Below are 16,901 nucleotides of genomic sequence, written 5' to 3' on the forward strand. Positions count from 1 at the left end.
GAGGAAAAAAGCGTTCAGCAGTAAATGAATACCATCCCGCAGTCAAACTTGACCTCATTAACTCATTAAAACGGGCACCTGCTAAATCCAAGTAATTAAATAAATTCAAACATGTTTCCGTTAGCATCTCGCGGTGGGACAATGGTTAACGTCAAACGTTTTTTTTTTCACACTTTAATTTACAACTTTACCTCAAGGGTTCGGGTTCGATCCTCATACTTACTTTTCTTTTTAACCCCCCACACAACTCCAAACACCCGGGCAACGCCGGGTACCCCTCGCTAGTTATTAATATTATTGAAACCGTTTGTCAGTTCAGACCATCATTTATGTTCTAAATTATGTGAATTTAAAACAGAATCGATTATTGTATCAAAGTTCGGGAAAAATAATTGAATCGTCCTATCACTAATTATAATGTCATGTTAATTTGTTTACATTTATAAAACAGACTTCCATTTTTTTTTATTTTTTGGTTCTTGAAAACAACGTGAGATTTGAATATAAGTATTGAAATTTTATTTTAAAACTCCAAAAGTGTGACAAGTTGCTATTAATTATGTTCATAAATAGCGGAAGCTGAGGTGGAAATTTGAAAACTATCTTATCCAATATGTTTTCTGCGTCTTTCAGTTCCTGGCTGTAAAATGGCGAACCCCATTTTTCTTATTAGTTCTTTAAAATTATGCGAAACACTACTTGTATAACGATCGCATTTTTTTTCTGCAACGTTGGCTTTCGTGCTGCTTCAAAGAATGGAGCCAACATCCAAATTATTTTCATATTTTGTATTTATTTTATATTTATTTATCGATGGCTACTTCTGCAATAGTAGCGAATAGATCGTTTTGGTTCTGCAAGAAAAAACCTTCCAATTTTATCGGCCATCTATTATGTACAAGTGATGTGGAATGTCTTTATTTCTATAACAGACATATTTTTTCAAAGTCACAAATCAGCGCCGTTTACTGACTGGAAGCAGAATAATTTATTTACCACAACGTTTTTAAATATATTGGCACGTTTAACCATTTCGGCGAATATATGAATTCATAAATCAATATATATACATATATATATATATATATATATACATATATATATATATGTATGTATGTATGTATGTATGTATGTGTGTGTGTTTGCATTTGCATATGTATGCGTGTATTTCCGTGTGAAAAATTCTAAATTTCCTTTATATTTGCCAAATAAAAAACAATCTCATATATAAAGCATAAATGCATGTAAAATGTAATACTTGCTTCATCGGACTATTGTTCTCAGCTTTAGTGTTATTTGGCCAACGTTTTAGTCGGTATAGCATTCGACCTTCGGCAGGCATGTTGGTCGCAATCTTGAAAATGGAAGGAGAAAATTTACTGGCTCCGTAGATGGTTTCGTATTCTTGGAATTGTTTTTGTTTTTATTCGCCGTTGTTTCGAATGTGTGAAAAAATGTGATTAACAAGTGGAAGTAACTTTAATAAATAATACTCTCCCTTTTCGACCAACGTTTTTCACAGAAACGAAACCACGGTGATAAAAAAAACAACTCCAAGAATACGAAACAATCAGCTGTTTCAGAGTTTTCAAAACAGACGGCTGTAAAATTCATGACTTTCCAGAAGAAAATACCACTTCTATGAAAACAAAATGCAGACACAATCCGGTTACTATTGAATTAATATATATTTTTTAATAATTATAATAACAATAATAAATATATGTAAGATTTCGAGGAGATTTTGTCTGTTGCGTTTATATCTCATTACGTGTGTCTCATTATCTGTATTTATGTATGTAATCGTGATAGTCTCGTGTCTATATATGGCCGTGTTCATAATATCTCATCGTCTAGTTAGTATGTGTTTGCATATGTGTATAACCCAATTGACATTTCTTTTTTTCTGCCTTTTGGCTTTATTGCTCGAGCTGCAAAGGGAAGCTTCTTTTAATTAATGCTTGGTTTTATTCTTTCTCAATCTTGGCGGAGTCCATTCTTTCTTATCGGCCGTTTTAACTCTCGTTTTTACGTTTCTTTCTCTGGCGCATCTTTGCGCCAATCTCGACACGTCTGCTCCGTCCAAAATCGGAAAGCAAATTGACTTGCATACGAGAGAAAAATATTTTCTCTCTTTCTTTCATGCTCTCTCTTTCTTTCATGCTCTCTCTTTCTTTCATGCTCTCTCTTTCTTTCATGCTCTGTCTTTCTCTGTCTTTCTTTCTTTTTTCCACGTTCTCTTTCACACGTACCCGAATGACCTATTTTAGGTTGCTATCCTCGACCCAAGCTACAGAATTTGACATACATCAGCAACTTAAACATTAGCCTCTTCTTGCACTAACTAACGTTCACAGCAAAATCACACTTTTAAACATGCCGGCGTAACCCGGAATTTATACCATATATATATATATATATATATATATATATATTCCTCTTATATTTCGTCAAGATGTTGAATGGAAGAATTTTAAGTTAAGTCCACTTGATGTTAGTTGTGGTTTTTCTGTAGCCGGTTAATTACGCATAGTCACGCGTGATTTGAAAGTCTGGGTAGGTTTATCCATTAAAGGCGTTGAGTGAAATTTGAAAATCAAATAAGAGACATGTTACATTTAGCACTTTAAAGCCAAATAACAACGTGATTTTTTTAACCTTTATAAAAATAAACGAATGTTTATTTTTAAAGAAAGATATATTTCGGAGATATACACTCCTTTTTCAATCTGTATATATATTTTTTCCTCTTATTCTTCGTCATGACGTTGAATGGAAGAATTTTAAGTTAAGTCCACCTGATGTTAGCTGTAGTTTTTCTGTAGCCGAATAATTACGCGTGGTCGCGCGTGATTTGAAAGTCTGGGTAGGTTATATACAGATTGAAAAAGGAGTGTATATCTGCGAAATATATCTCTCTTTAAAAATAAACATTCGTTTATTTTATAAAGGTTAAAAAATCGCGTTGTTATTTGGCTTTAAAGTGTTAAATGTAACAGGTCTCTTATTTGATTTCCAAATTTCACTCAACGCCTCTAATGGATAACCTGTGTGGATATTTAATAAAGTGTCTACTTAAGGGGGCGGTTCATCAGGAATTTGTTTACATTGGACTTGAAGACATCCAAGTTGTAGTCAGGTGGGAAACAGGAAGACGGAACAGGGTTCCACAGGCGTGCAGTTCTAACAAAGAAGCTTTGTTCATGAAATCTACGTTTTGATTTAGGCATAGATAAAGAGTGGGGAAAGTTTTTGACAGTGGATTCAGCTAGACGGGTGTTTTTCGTAAAAGATTGGCGAGGGGGGACCAGAGATTGGAGTTCAGACGAGCACCTGCCATGGAAATAACGATAAAACAAAGATAGGCTCGCAACGTCTCTTCTGTGGGAGAGAGGTTGCAGGGTTGAGAAAAGGGCATCCCCCACTAAGCCACGAAGTCTATTTTGTACTCTGTCAAGGCAGGATAGACTGTTTTTAGCAGCTCCTGTCCAGATATGACAGCAGTATTCCATCCTTAGACGTACTTGGCTTTTATATAGATAGAGAATTGCATCAGTAATGAGATATCTTCTGGAGCGGTAGAAGGATCCCACCATCTTTCCAGCGACAGACTTTATTATGTTGTTTGATTTGAATGTTTTTAACATATTTGAAATATTCACATTTTAAAATTGTTAAACTTTTTTCTGTTGCATATTCACATTTTTAAACTGCTAAAACTGTAAAAATAATATGACAGATTCATTATTTTCTTTTCGTGTTTCTGTAAATAAATATATTTTTAAAATATCTAAACAGTTTGACAAAATACATAACATATTAACTTGAATAAACATATTTGAAAAGATATGTACTCAAAAAAATCAATTGATAAAAATATTTACTATTTTTATATATGTTTTGAAATAAATAAACATAACATATAGCTAACTATAAAAACAGTTTAACATATTAAGTACGAATCCAGTAAATTATATTGCCGAAACATTTACTTTTAAATCGGCGACGATCGTAATAGATCGCGCAAGTTCAAATAAAGTATATTTAAATGAACTACATTTAAAAAAAAACGTAACTATGTTTGAAAAAATATAATTAATTATTGAAACAAATTTACGAACAAGAGAGAGAGGAAATAAATGTTTGTTGTCTTTTTCTTCGGCATTGCCGTAAAATGTGTTTTCCTTCTTCGGCATAAAAGAAATGTAAAAAGCGAGAGAGGGGGAGAGTTGGGAAGAATATATACAGAGAGAGATGGAGAGAGAGAAAAATACAAACTGACGTTGTAAAATGTAAGAAAATGAGCGCAGCAATTTACACAGAGTGCAAATGTATGTATCATTGCGACGCCATATTTTAATGGTACATTACCGTTCGTTTAGCATGCTAATACCGTTGGTCCGGAATATAGGAAAGGTCATAGTTCAGCCAGTCAGAATGAGCGGAATTCGTCTGGGGCGACTTTATTATTTTTGTTCAAAAAAGAAAGATTGTGTTATGTGTATGAATTTATGATCCAGTTTGGAAGTTTGCAAGCACAATATATGTATAATGTGTATATTTCCTCCCGGTGTTGCCTGGAGGCGGTAAGAGGACTTGATATTTTGAGGGAAAATAGGAAGTACTTCCTCTAAAGATGGATTCGATTGTGATAATGTTGCTCCTAGGATGAAATGTAGGATTTATTATAACGACTAAATATGTCTAAAATGTATCTCTAAAGTTACATAAGATAGTGGCTATAGACATAGTAAATTTGTATGTAGCATCTGTTGTTGCAAATTTACGGTACATAGCTCAAGAGGGGAATTTCTGTAATCAAAATATTATATATGGAGAAATGTCAGATTTCGAAAATCAAATCTAAATAAGAAGCTCTTATTTATCGATATTTGATTCAAACTAGCCTATCATTTCGGGGTTTTGGGGGACACAGATACAATTCATTTCAATTGGTTATTTTCTGATAAAACACGACTTGATAGCGATAATGTTACAGTGGGTACATTTTTCTGTGCTTAACTCAACAACGGCGTGTGCTTAAATTATTTATAAAAATAAGCATTTTGTCATTTCGGTTTCATACTTTCGTGGCTTCATAATGTGTTTAAAATAAATGCTAAAATGTTTATTTTATAACCTATAACAATGTAGTATACATTTCCATTAAATGTTCACTGAAATCGTCGTTTTAATGAATAAATGATTGTGAATGATATATTTTACTGAACAATGTTTTCCTGATGATGAACGATTTACGCTTGCCGTTTTGATCTATGAACGTTTTGATTTATTTTCATTTAACGGCTTTTGTTTATTCTTATTCACCTCAAAACAAGAGAAGTTGCAACGTGGAGGTAAGTGGCTACTATTTAAGACCACGTCTACAGAGACACTATATAAGGAGTTGTACAACGAGATGTCTGTTAACATTGCATGCAAATGTTTGCGTGCTAGTACAGCCAGGAAGCAGGAAGAAAGGAATAGGGAGAGAATTCCAAAGTGTAGTCGTTCATAGAAAGAAACCTTTAGAAAAGAGGACTTTCCAACATCTTGGGAACCTCTGCAGTCAAGAGTTGGGATTTTTCTTTCTTTATTTTTTTTCTTTTTTTGCTTGGGTTAGACGGGAGTATTTATGTTGAAGGTGCATAATTGTTATGAGTTCGTCAGAGCACATTCTATTAAAGTACAAGGTAGAACGATAAAATTGTCACCCTAAAGAAAGCAACGCTACAGATTTATTTTAAAACTTTTAATGAAAAAATCAATTCAGGTAACTTGATTATGTAGTAGAGCTGACATCTATTCAATGTAGTCGCCTTCAGCATCAATCACCATCTCGATACGGGCCTGAAACTGGAAGCATGCCTTTTTCACAAGCGCCAACGGGAACTAGGCATATGGCGGCGATCAAGCTGACTTTGAGATTGTGGGAGGCCATGTTGGTAATGTTCTCGAGATATAACCATACGAAGTAGTCCAGCTGGTTTAGGTCAGGAGAGAAGGAGACGAGTGAGAGAAGGGTGCAAAGTCGTAACACTCCTTCTGTAGTCAAGCCTGAATCTCTTTGAATTTATGGGCCGAGTCCTTCTGCCACACCCAGGGTTAGCCAGTGGCCACCGGATTGCACCAGGGGGTCACCACACTCTTCAGCACATCCAGGTACACTTTGGTGTTGAATTTCAAGCCGACTTTGAAGATGTGAGGTAGCATGGTGTGGCCCGTAGTTGAAACCAAACCAAAGACCATAACCGAGGGTCATCCAATGCGTTGAGTTGTGCCCTCAAGCCTCGAACCATCCGGACTTGCATTTTGATGGCGTTAGCAATGCTCCTGTTGTCATAACTTGGATCGGTAGAGAGCATGAGTTGTACAGTGGAACATCTCCAATCTCGATCGTTGAACATTGTGTCACTTTCAGACATGGTAGAAGGCTCCTATCGCTGTTGGGATTTGTACACAACTGGCCTCTTAGAAGATGGTCTGCAACAAAAAAAAACAGTTTTCATCAAATGGAAATGGAATCATGTTGTCTTTTCTAGAGCGATAATTTTATCGTTCCACCCTGTAATTTTAAAATAGGCATAGGGATGAAACATTACAGCGATGTTACAGGAGGTATAGCTTGGTTGATAGTACTGGACTTACTAGATTAGCGATTTTTTTTTTCATTTTCAGATAGGGAGAGACTAACGATAGATTTACCAGTCCGCATGTGGCAACAATACTCCACGCATGAGCGAATGGTGGTTTTCTAGAGATACAAGATATTCTCAGGTTTGAGTAGTTTTCTAGCCCGTTAGAGAGAGACCACTAACATATGCTAAATTATTTCTTAATAATGACGAAACGATTCTTTTCTTTTCTAGATCATGTAGGAGTGCGCACTGTTTACTTTGAGAGTTTATTGAGGATGAATATTGTGAGAGGATTGGAAATAATAGGATGAATAAACTCCTGACGACGGGTTATGAAAAGTGTTTATTCTTATTTATTCTTTTGCCTTTTGGTTATCAGCAAAGTGTAGTCTCTGTTCTCATACCACACTGAATTTTTCCTATACTTGATCAGTAAAGAAGAAAGTCAAAGCAATTTTTAACATTTAGGCTGCCTTGATTAGGAAGACCAGAATTTTACCGACATTAAAAATCGAACTTCTGCCTAACTGCCCTCGTAGGGAAGCAAGTAAACAGGTACTACATTTTATCTTTTCTACATTTAGTCAGCCAAGGAGAAATCCTTCTAAACATGGGGAAGGGGCAAGTAAATAGCGATATTCATTTATTGTCATTTATATTTCAAGCTAGTATTTTATTCAGTTTAGAAAACTATTATTTTTCCCAAAAAAATGTTCATTTAATTCATGCATGCAAACAGAGGGACGTCTCCCACATGGATTTGGAATTCCTTCCCTTTTCCCTGTTTGCCAGTCATATAAAGATGTAGAAATTTAAATATAATGTGAACAAAAACCTTGCTGCTAAGCTCCTAACCAAGACTGTCCCATTTTATCCGAAGAAATCTAGGACCTATTACAGTAGTACCATCCACTTTTTTAAGTTGAATAAATGTACGCGTACGAGGGGCGTGCAATAAGTAATGCCCCTGACCCACTTCCAGTTGTCTGATCTAGCTGAAATTTTGCATGTCATGATTTATATCTCTACGGGTTATGTGGCAATTTACAGCTCTGAACTAATTGTGGTTTCTGTTTTACAGGTGTTTGAACTGAGTTAGGTGTGAAATGGAGCCTGTTGAATGTTGAGCAGTGATCCGGTTTTTGTATTTGAAAGGACGCACACCACAGGAGACTTTTGATGAAATGAAAGAAACTTATGGTGATAATGCCCCATCGTATGACCTTGTAAAATGCTGGCATCGTGAATTCAAACATGGCCGGAAGTCTGTGGAAACAGCTCTCAGACCTGGTCGCCCCCCCCTTCTGCCATTGATGAGGGATCTGTCCGTCAAGTTGAGGCTGCCATTACTATTCGCTAAATAGCTCTGTCCGTCAAGTTGAGGCGCATTACTATTCGCTAAATAGCTCAAGATGTCAAGATTAGTACAGAGTCTGTGGAAACTATCATTCATGACCATTTGCATATGTATAAGGTGTCTGCCAGATGGATTCCGAAGTTGCTCACACCATTCCAAAAGCGAGAACGCGTTGAGTGTTCCAGGATGAATTCTGAGATGTGCCAGGAAGATGAGTCAAAGTTTTTCAAAAGACTGATTACACAGGATGAAACCTGGGTCCATCACTATAATCCAGAGACCAAAGCTCAGTCAATGCAGTGGTAGCATTTGGACTCACCACCTCCAAAGAAGGCAAGAGTGCAGCCCTCCACTGGCAAGGTCATGCTCACAGTCTTCTGGGACCAGGACGGAGTAGTGATGACAGATTTCCTGGCAAAGGGTACCACAATTGCAGGAGCCTATTATACTTCACTTTTGAGGAAATTGAGGGAAGCTATCAAAATCAAGAGGCGGAACAAGATCAGCAAAGGTGCCCTCCTCCTGCAGGATAACGCGCCGGTCCACAACTCGCATGTCGCCAGATCAGAAGCACGGGCGTGTGGTTATGAAAACCTACCCCATTCTCCCTACTCTCCTGACTTTGCACCCTCTGACTTTCATCTCTTCCCAGCCATGGAGTTGTTTTTGATAGGAAAGCGTTTCCCAGATGATGCAGCCTTGATTTCTGAAGTCACGTCGTGGTTGGAGGACCAACCTGGGGTGTTCTACAAAAACGGTCTCCAGAGCTGTATCAAACCATGGGAGAAATACATAACTCAAGGTGGTTCCTATGTAGAGAAAGACTAATAACTATGCCGAGTTTCGTTGCTCTACTTCAATGAGAAGTGGGTCAGGGACATTACTTACTGCACACCACTCGTAAATATATATTATTATGTCTCTATAATATTAAAAATATTAAATATAAAAACATTTTTTTTTGTTTCAAAAAGCCTTTATATCCGTAAAATTCTTATTCTAGAAGCATGTGTGAACATTTTAATAATATATATATATATATATATATATATATATATATATATATATGACTACTTCATTTAATCACATAAATTAATATACGAAAGTATAGATTTATGTGTAAACTGTAAGTATTTACTTCAACAGTGCTCAATACGTAGGTAGAGCTAGGTAGTAAGTTATAAAATATATATGGCGATTAAGCTACACAGAATATTCCGCGTTTCATCCACGCATAAGCCTGATGCATCCTAGCGTGGATGAAACGCGGAATATTCTGTGTAGCTTAATCGTCATATATATTTTATAACTTACTAGCCGATTTACCCGAGCTTTGCTACGGATATATTTGTATTACACAATACTAATTGACATTCTTTTAATATTTATGTAATTACAGGTTCGAAACCAAAACTTCTGGATAAACGACATTTCTTGTTTTTCTTTTATTAGCTAATATGTTGATTGATTTTGAAGTTCCTGTTCTTGAAACTGCCACATAAAACATGCCGTGACTGAAACATGGGTTTGTCAGATCAATTCCGATAACTTTGAATGTTTGCCCTTGACTCTTATTAATGCTCATAGCAAAGCAGGGCCTCACTGAAAACTGCAGCCTCCAAAAAGCAAAGGGCAACTCGCTATCACTTGGCATCAGTGGAATTCTCGGAATGAGTACAGTTTGACCTTTATAAGCCCCAAATGTAATCATTGTTTCAATCAAATTGTTATGCAATCTAGTTACAACACATCTTGTTCCATTAGTTATTTTTGGTGGCTCTAATGATCTTAAAATCATGATAGGACAACCAACTTGAACTTTTAGAAGATGGGAAGGCATTCCAGAAAGCTCAATTGAATTCAAGAACTCTGTAGGATATTTCACAGCATCATCTTCATCTACAGTAGTGTCAATAGATTTGTAAAGTTTTTCCTGTCCTGGAAAATCAGTCATTAGCCAATTATTTAATTTGTTTACATTGAAATTTAGTGGAGAAAAAAATTGCTCGCTCAGCAAGCCAATCCGGATGTTTTCCATTCAAATTTAAATCAGGGTACACTCTTTCTTTCAACTCCTCTAGTATATATATTAGATTAAATATGGGGTAAATTAGCCGTGATGATGTCAAAAATGTGAAAAAGATACCACTGGTAAAAATGTAAACGAAAGTTCTACATTACGTAGAAAAAAAACTGTACAGGTCCATTTTCAGTTTGTGTTGCTCACAAAAATGTAAATTAGAATTTTTGCGGATAAATTATGCTTGGTTGTGGATATAAAAAGTACCCCATTTTTAATAAAGGAAGAACTTTCACATAAAAATTTAATAAACAAAAGATACGGCAAAAATTGAATTACACTCGTAAATCATATCTAAAAAATAGCACGGTTCGTAAACTGCAGAAGTACTAAACAGATAAAAACACCCGCATTTTTGTACTTCTGCAATTACTTTTCCATAATTACGTCGAAACTCCCCCACACAAATATATATTATCAACTAAATCAATTACCCAGACAGGAAAACATAAAATCTTTCTCAAAAGAAAATCGAAGAAAAATTTTTTTTAAAAAAACGCGTATGAATATATCTGATATAAAAAGCATTACTTTACCTTGTTTCTTTTTCAAAGTATTATGGAAACGATAATAAAATTCAGACAGTCAAGTGAATAGTTGAAAAATGATTTTAAAATCGTCCGTAAGAAATAAATTTTAACCTTTTGGTAAACGTGCTCACACCTTACAATGAATCGACATTTATCGCCGAGATTTTAATAGAGGGCTAACGATTTAAAATATTTCGTCGAAAAATAAAATCATCCTTAGCCTAATTATTTATTTTTTTTACCAATATTTGTAACTTTTCATTTATAGAAAATAAATAATTAAAACAAATCATTTTATCACCATATCTCTCGATTTGGTTAAAAACTGTATCCGTTCATAACCGGAAGTGAAATATCAGTGAAAATTACTTAAAATGTGCCAGTTTAGCAAATAGTACAAAATAACTTGAATTAAAATAATTTAAATAAATTAACTTTAAATAATACTCTTAAATAGAACAATTACATCAATTACATTACTATAATCAGTAATTTTAATTGAGAGAATTATTTAAAAAGATTTTCTTTAATATAATATGCAAATTAGATTAGTTCTATTACATTGCTTTCAATATAGTGTATATATATTGATCGTGATGCTATTTATTTATATAGAAAATCTTATAGTAAATAAAATTTATATAGATAACCGTTTTCAGCAGGAAGTTTTGTATATATTAATCAAATTGTGAACAAACAAACAAACAGACAGGATTACGGATTTATATATATAATAGATTATATATATATATATATATATATATATATATATATATATATATAGTAAGCAAGTAATTTATAAGATATAACTAGCTCTACCTACGTATTGAGCACTTTTGAAGTAAATACTTAAAGTTTACGCATAAATCTATACTTTCGTATAAATTTATGTGAGTAAATGAAGTAGTTATATATATATATATATATATATATATATATATATATATATATATATATATATATACACGCACACACATACATATATATATATATCACATGTTTTTCAAAATTACAGCTCTTCTTTCATACTTTCCAATTTCAGCGCCCAGCTATCTCTGCCATCCACGCACGCACCCAACTGATATGTGCTAATAACTAGAAATGCCACTGTTGACAGTCTGGCGACTTTAAATTTTTAAAAAAGTGACGTTTGTTTTCCCTTTGCGTGGGTCGTTTAAGATGTAAGCATCGTCCCCTGCGGCCCTTCTGCTGATACATTGTAAATGTTGCTCAGTGCGACCCAGAGGTAAACAGTCTTCGTTTCTATTCAGTTCGTCTGTCATTGTAATATGACAAATCGAGGTGACGTTATTATCTTTCTTGGCGTTCTTTCCTTCGGGGAATAAACTGATAATTGGTGAGTTTTTAAAAGAATTATTTACGATTATTATACTGATCGGCCATTAGTAATCGTCAACTTGTGTTGATATACATGATTCACACTGCATTGGTAATAATTCTGTTTCTGTCCGGGAGATCTTTCTCGCCATATTAAAAAAAGATAGTAATAAACTATTAATACCTGAGTTATTTTACTTTATTTAAAAATTAGCAGACCTCCCAGCGTTGCACGATCATAAAATACGCAATAAATAATATATTTTAATTAATACAGAAACTGAGACATGCGCATGCGAGTATTATGTTTTTTTTCTAAACCGTCAACTTCTTGTAAGAAAAAAAAGAAAAAATATTAGAACTGAGTCCGAAAGCAAAACCTAAGGACAGTAGGTCAAGTACGATAGCCATTAGACTAGAGTGACATGATCTTTTAAAAGGTGTTTTCAAACTACTTTTTTCTTAACATAAGTAATTTTACTGTAAACGATTGATGCATGCGCAGTCGTTAAACAGTCAGCAAACATAAAAATCCGATGACTCAATTTTAATCCCTTAGCAACTCTTTTTATGGATGAAAAGGAATTAAAATGTTTTCTATGTGTCTAAATACCCTATATACCAAATTTTAAGTTTTTTGATCAAAAATTCCTTCAGTATATAGGTTGAGAAGTATCCTCACACACACATTTTCACTTTTAAAGATATACTAGCATTTCATCCATACCGGCGTTGCCCAGGTGTTTGGAGGTTATGTTTAGCAAAAAAAAAAAAAAAAAAAAAACAAGCGATGAATTTTTTTTTAAATTTGACCCCTATTATGATCCTTTAAAATTTACTGTTTTGGGCTCAAATCAAGTTATTAAGTTAGATCCATGTCCAACGAACCTATATCTAAAATTTCAAGTGTTTAGACCCAAAATTGGCGGAGGAGTTTAGTAGAGTTCTCAAAGGTCAAATCGTTGAACTTTGAACCCTTAACAGACAAATTTCTGGCTGAAAACCGATCACATAGATTTTCCCAAATCTCAGTACGCTGTATATCAAATGTCGTGTCTGGAGACTTGAAATTGACAGAGTTGTTGCGTAGGAAAATGTACACAGACACAGAGACCCACAGACAGACACGTTCACTTTTATAGATATACTAGCATGGGTGTCCGGCGTTGCCCGGGGATTCGGAGGTGTATGTTGAACAAAAAAAGAAATAAAAAGCGATCAATTGTTTTTAACTTAGCATTTATTGTTTTTGGCTCAAATTAAGTTATTAAGTTAGATCCATGTCAAACGAACCTATATCTAAAATTTCAAGTGCGTAGACCCAAAATTGTTGGAGGAGTTTGGTAGAGTTCTCAAAGGTCAAATCGTTGAGCTTTGACCCCTTAATTGCCAAATTTCTGGCCAAAAACCGATCACATCGATTTTCCCAAATCTCAGTACCCTGTATATCGAATTTCGAGTGTGTAGACTTAAAATTAACAGAGTTATTGCGTAGGGAAATGTACACAGACACACATACACACACACAGACACGTTCACTTTTATATATAGATAGATAGATAGATAGATAGATAGACTAGCAATTCAGCCCTATGTACTGTACATAACTTTATGTGCATATGTATATATTAAAAAGTGTGCATATGAAATTATTAAAAAGTGTGCATATGTACAGTAATGCGTTTCTATATAATAGGCTTCAAAAACTACCATAGAAAAAAGTTGGTAAGGACCGCAGAGGTCATTTTTTTTTTAACTTTGACCCCAATTGGCGGAAGAGATTGGTAGAGTTCTCAAAGGTGAAGTCGGTGTAATCTTGATCCCTTAACAGACAAATTTCTGGCCGAAAATCAATAAAAAAGGTTTTGCCATATCTCATTACCTCTTATATCAAATTCCGAATCTGTAGACCGGAAATTGACAGAGTTATTGCGTAACGAAATTACACAGATAGACACACACACACATACACACAGATACACAGACATTTCACTTTTATAGATATATAGACTAGCAGGACGCCTACCGTTGCCCGGTCATAAAACACGCAATAAATACTATATTTTAATTAATACAGAAACTGAGACATATGCATGCTAGTATTATGTTTTTTCTAAACAGTTCACTTCTTGTCAGTAAATAAAAGAAAAAATACTCGAGCTGCGATCGAAACCGAAACACAGTGAGTCAAGCCAAGCACAATACCCATTGGACTACGTGACACGATCCAGAAAAGGTGTTTTCAAACTTCATTTTCTTAACATAAATAATCTACAATGTGAATTATTTACGCATGCGCAGTCGAGAAAAGTTAGCAAATAGATAAAAAATAAAGTAAATAAAAAAATCTCCAATGATCCTCACTTACCAATTTTTAATTTTGTCCCCCATAAGCAGTCGATTTCAAAAGATTTCCACATAACTGAATACCCTATATACAAAATTTCAAGTCTGTAGATCAAAAATTCGTTGAGTATATAGATTAAGAATGTCCTCACACACATATTCTCACTTTTATATATATATATATAGAGAGAGAGAGAGAGATAGATAGATAGATAGATAGGTAGATAGATAGATAGATAGAGAGATCACATTATGATGGCTTTCAATAACATATCATGTTAATGCTGCACACAATCTTTCAAATAAACAAGAATATGTTTTTCTAAAAATATAATACAGCAAGAATTGTTTCAACGACTGAAAAGACATTAAAACACAACAGATTTTAGGTATCAAATTAGGAAGTTATTTTATTATTGGAATACTATAAGATAAGTAATTTATTTATTTATTTATTTATTTATTTATTTGCGAACTGTTATCCTCATCTTCATAGTTGCCATTTCACAACGTTTCGTCCAACTAATCCTCTGGCCTGCTTTGGGTATGATCAAAACCGCTTTCTTCAGACAGTGCTCACATGAAACTGTAGATATTTAATGCTTCTATTCACTGCACACGGGATTGTGGCGCAGTGGATAGAGGCTTTGAATATGTACGGTTCTAGATGAGCACGGGCTGAAGATAGCGGTTTCAGTCCTACGTTTCAAAACCGGCCAGAGGAATAGTTGACTAAAACGTGGTGAGATAACAGCAACTCTGGAAGGCAGTAATTACTGAGGATACGGTTAAAAAGACTCAGCATTCCTATCCCATCGTGGTCAATCACGTGACTTCTGTTTTCTCGAACGTCCTCCACGTAACTTGTAACGTGATCTCGAACTGCTCTAGAACGTGTTCCCAAACATGCTCCTCTATCTGCTGCACGCGTCCTTTTTATAGTCTTTTTCTTTACTCTTACGGTCACGTCATTTGGCATTTCGCATGCATTTGCCTACCCGCGTTTGTGCTCTGTTACACTGAAATGAAAGCCTTGCTTCCCTCAGAATTGGAGGTTTACATATGTAATCCTGTTAACGAATAGCGGTGATCAACAAGCAGAACGTCATTCATTTTTGAAGCAAGATCTTTGTGGGCTCTATGAAGAAGTTCAACTAACTTAGCACGCAAACAACTGCAGCAATAGGAACAAAAGGAAGTTAACTCTGCGAATATATTCAAAAGAATCTGTGAAATAAACATAGTCTAATGTAACTTTTCACGGTAATTTCCTCCGAAGTTTAAATGAATCGCTCTCATCAAAGGAAACTCCTTGGACTGATTTTTACTATGGACTTGTAATAGAACACATAAAACCAATTACTAAGATCGCAGGAAAAATGGTCCGATTTTTTTATCGCTCCAGAAAGTGCTTAGCTCTTGATGCAATCTTCTATGCGTATCAGAATTAGATTTGTTCTAAAATAAAATATGTAATAAATTGGGGCTCTACGGTAACTAGAAACGAGTAGGTTAAGTAGCTAGATATGCAATTTTCACAGCTGAGCTTAGGAATTTTAGAATATACAGCTTTGAAATAAGCAGTTAAATATTTAACAGATAAAGAATTTATAAATAGTAACAGTCAATGACAATAATAAACATGGGCTGCCTCCAAACGTCGGAGAATTACGCAATTTTCTGGAGAGGAAGAGATTAAAGTTTTGTAGAACAAACAAAGCAGACTATTATATAGTTAAACGACAAATCGAGGTTAGTCAGTTAGAGTCGGAAAATGAATCGGCAGATGTTCAATCATTTAGCTTACAAGATACATAGTCTCGACTAACTTGTCAAACAGCAGAATCCCACTTCTTGACTGCTGAGGTCCCTAGATGCCGAAAAGTCTTCTGCTATAATAGTTTCTTTCTTTGGACTGCTAGATTTTAAAATGCAATCTCTGTTTCCTGCTTCACTGTCTGCACGAAGGTTTAGAAGTTTAAATGTAATGTGAAGAGACATTTCCCTTCTCAACTCCCCACAGTCCTCTGTAGACATGATCCCTAATATTAGCCCCTTATGTCCCGATGGCAATATCCCTCTTTTGGGCGGGGGAGGGAATAAAAGGACAAAAATAGTAACTTGTGTTCGACTAACCTTATACAAATCGCCAAATTCTTATTTATAGCTCAAAATGTAAAGAAACGCCTTAATCAAATATATAAAAGGCTATATGTCTGCTTGTCCTAATATTTTTAAACTCTATCTCTCCTAATACGAAAAGTCGCAAACCGGCGCTATCGGCCTCAAATGATTGGAATTTTTATGGACCGGGCTTTTATGGGTCTTTAGTTTATTAAAATAGTTTTCAAGGGGTCAAAAATAGGTACAATTTTTTTAAATCGTTATATATTTTGTACATTTATCTTAGTTTATTTTTAATCAGTTCATACACGTGTCACGTTAGTTCAGTGGTAACGTCACCAGCTTTGAATGCTACAGTTTAGATTTCGGTTTAAATTCTAGCTGATGGCACCTAAATACTTTATTATCTTTTGAAATCACGACTCTATAATAATATATACGCAATCTGGACAAATTTAAAATATCATATTTAAGCTAATCTCTTATAA

General features: G+C 34.7%; 1 protein-coding gene across 1 annotated transcript in view; it reads left to right on the plus strand.

The window, feature by feature from the left end:
* The window catches only part of LOC145247880 (kelch-like protein 26), a 218,595-nt gene that overhangs the window by 17,403 nt on the left and 184,291 nt on the right, over window positions 1-16,901 (plus strand). The gene's annotated exons all lie outside the window — the stretch shown is intronic.

The sequence above is a fragment of the Euprymna scolopes genome, chromosome 26 (genome assembly GCF_053919585.1).
Source record: "Euprymna scolopes isolate OS-2025 chromosome 26, ASM5391958v1, whole genome shotgun sequence".
NCBI lineage: Eukaryota > Metazoa > Mollusca > Cephalopoda > Sepiida > Sepiolidae > Euprymna > Euprymna scolopes.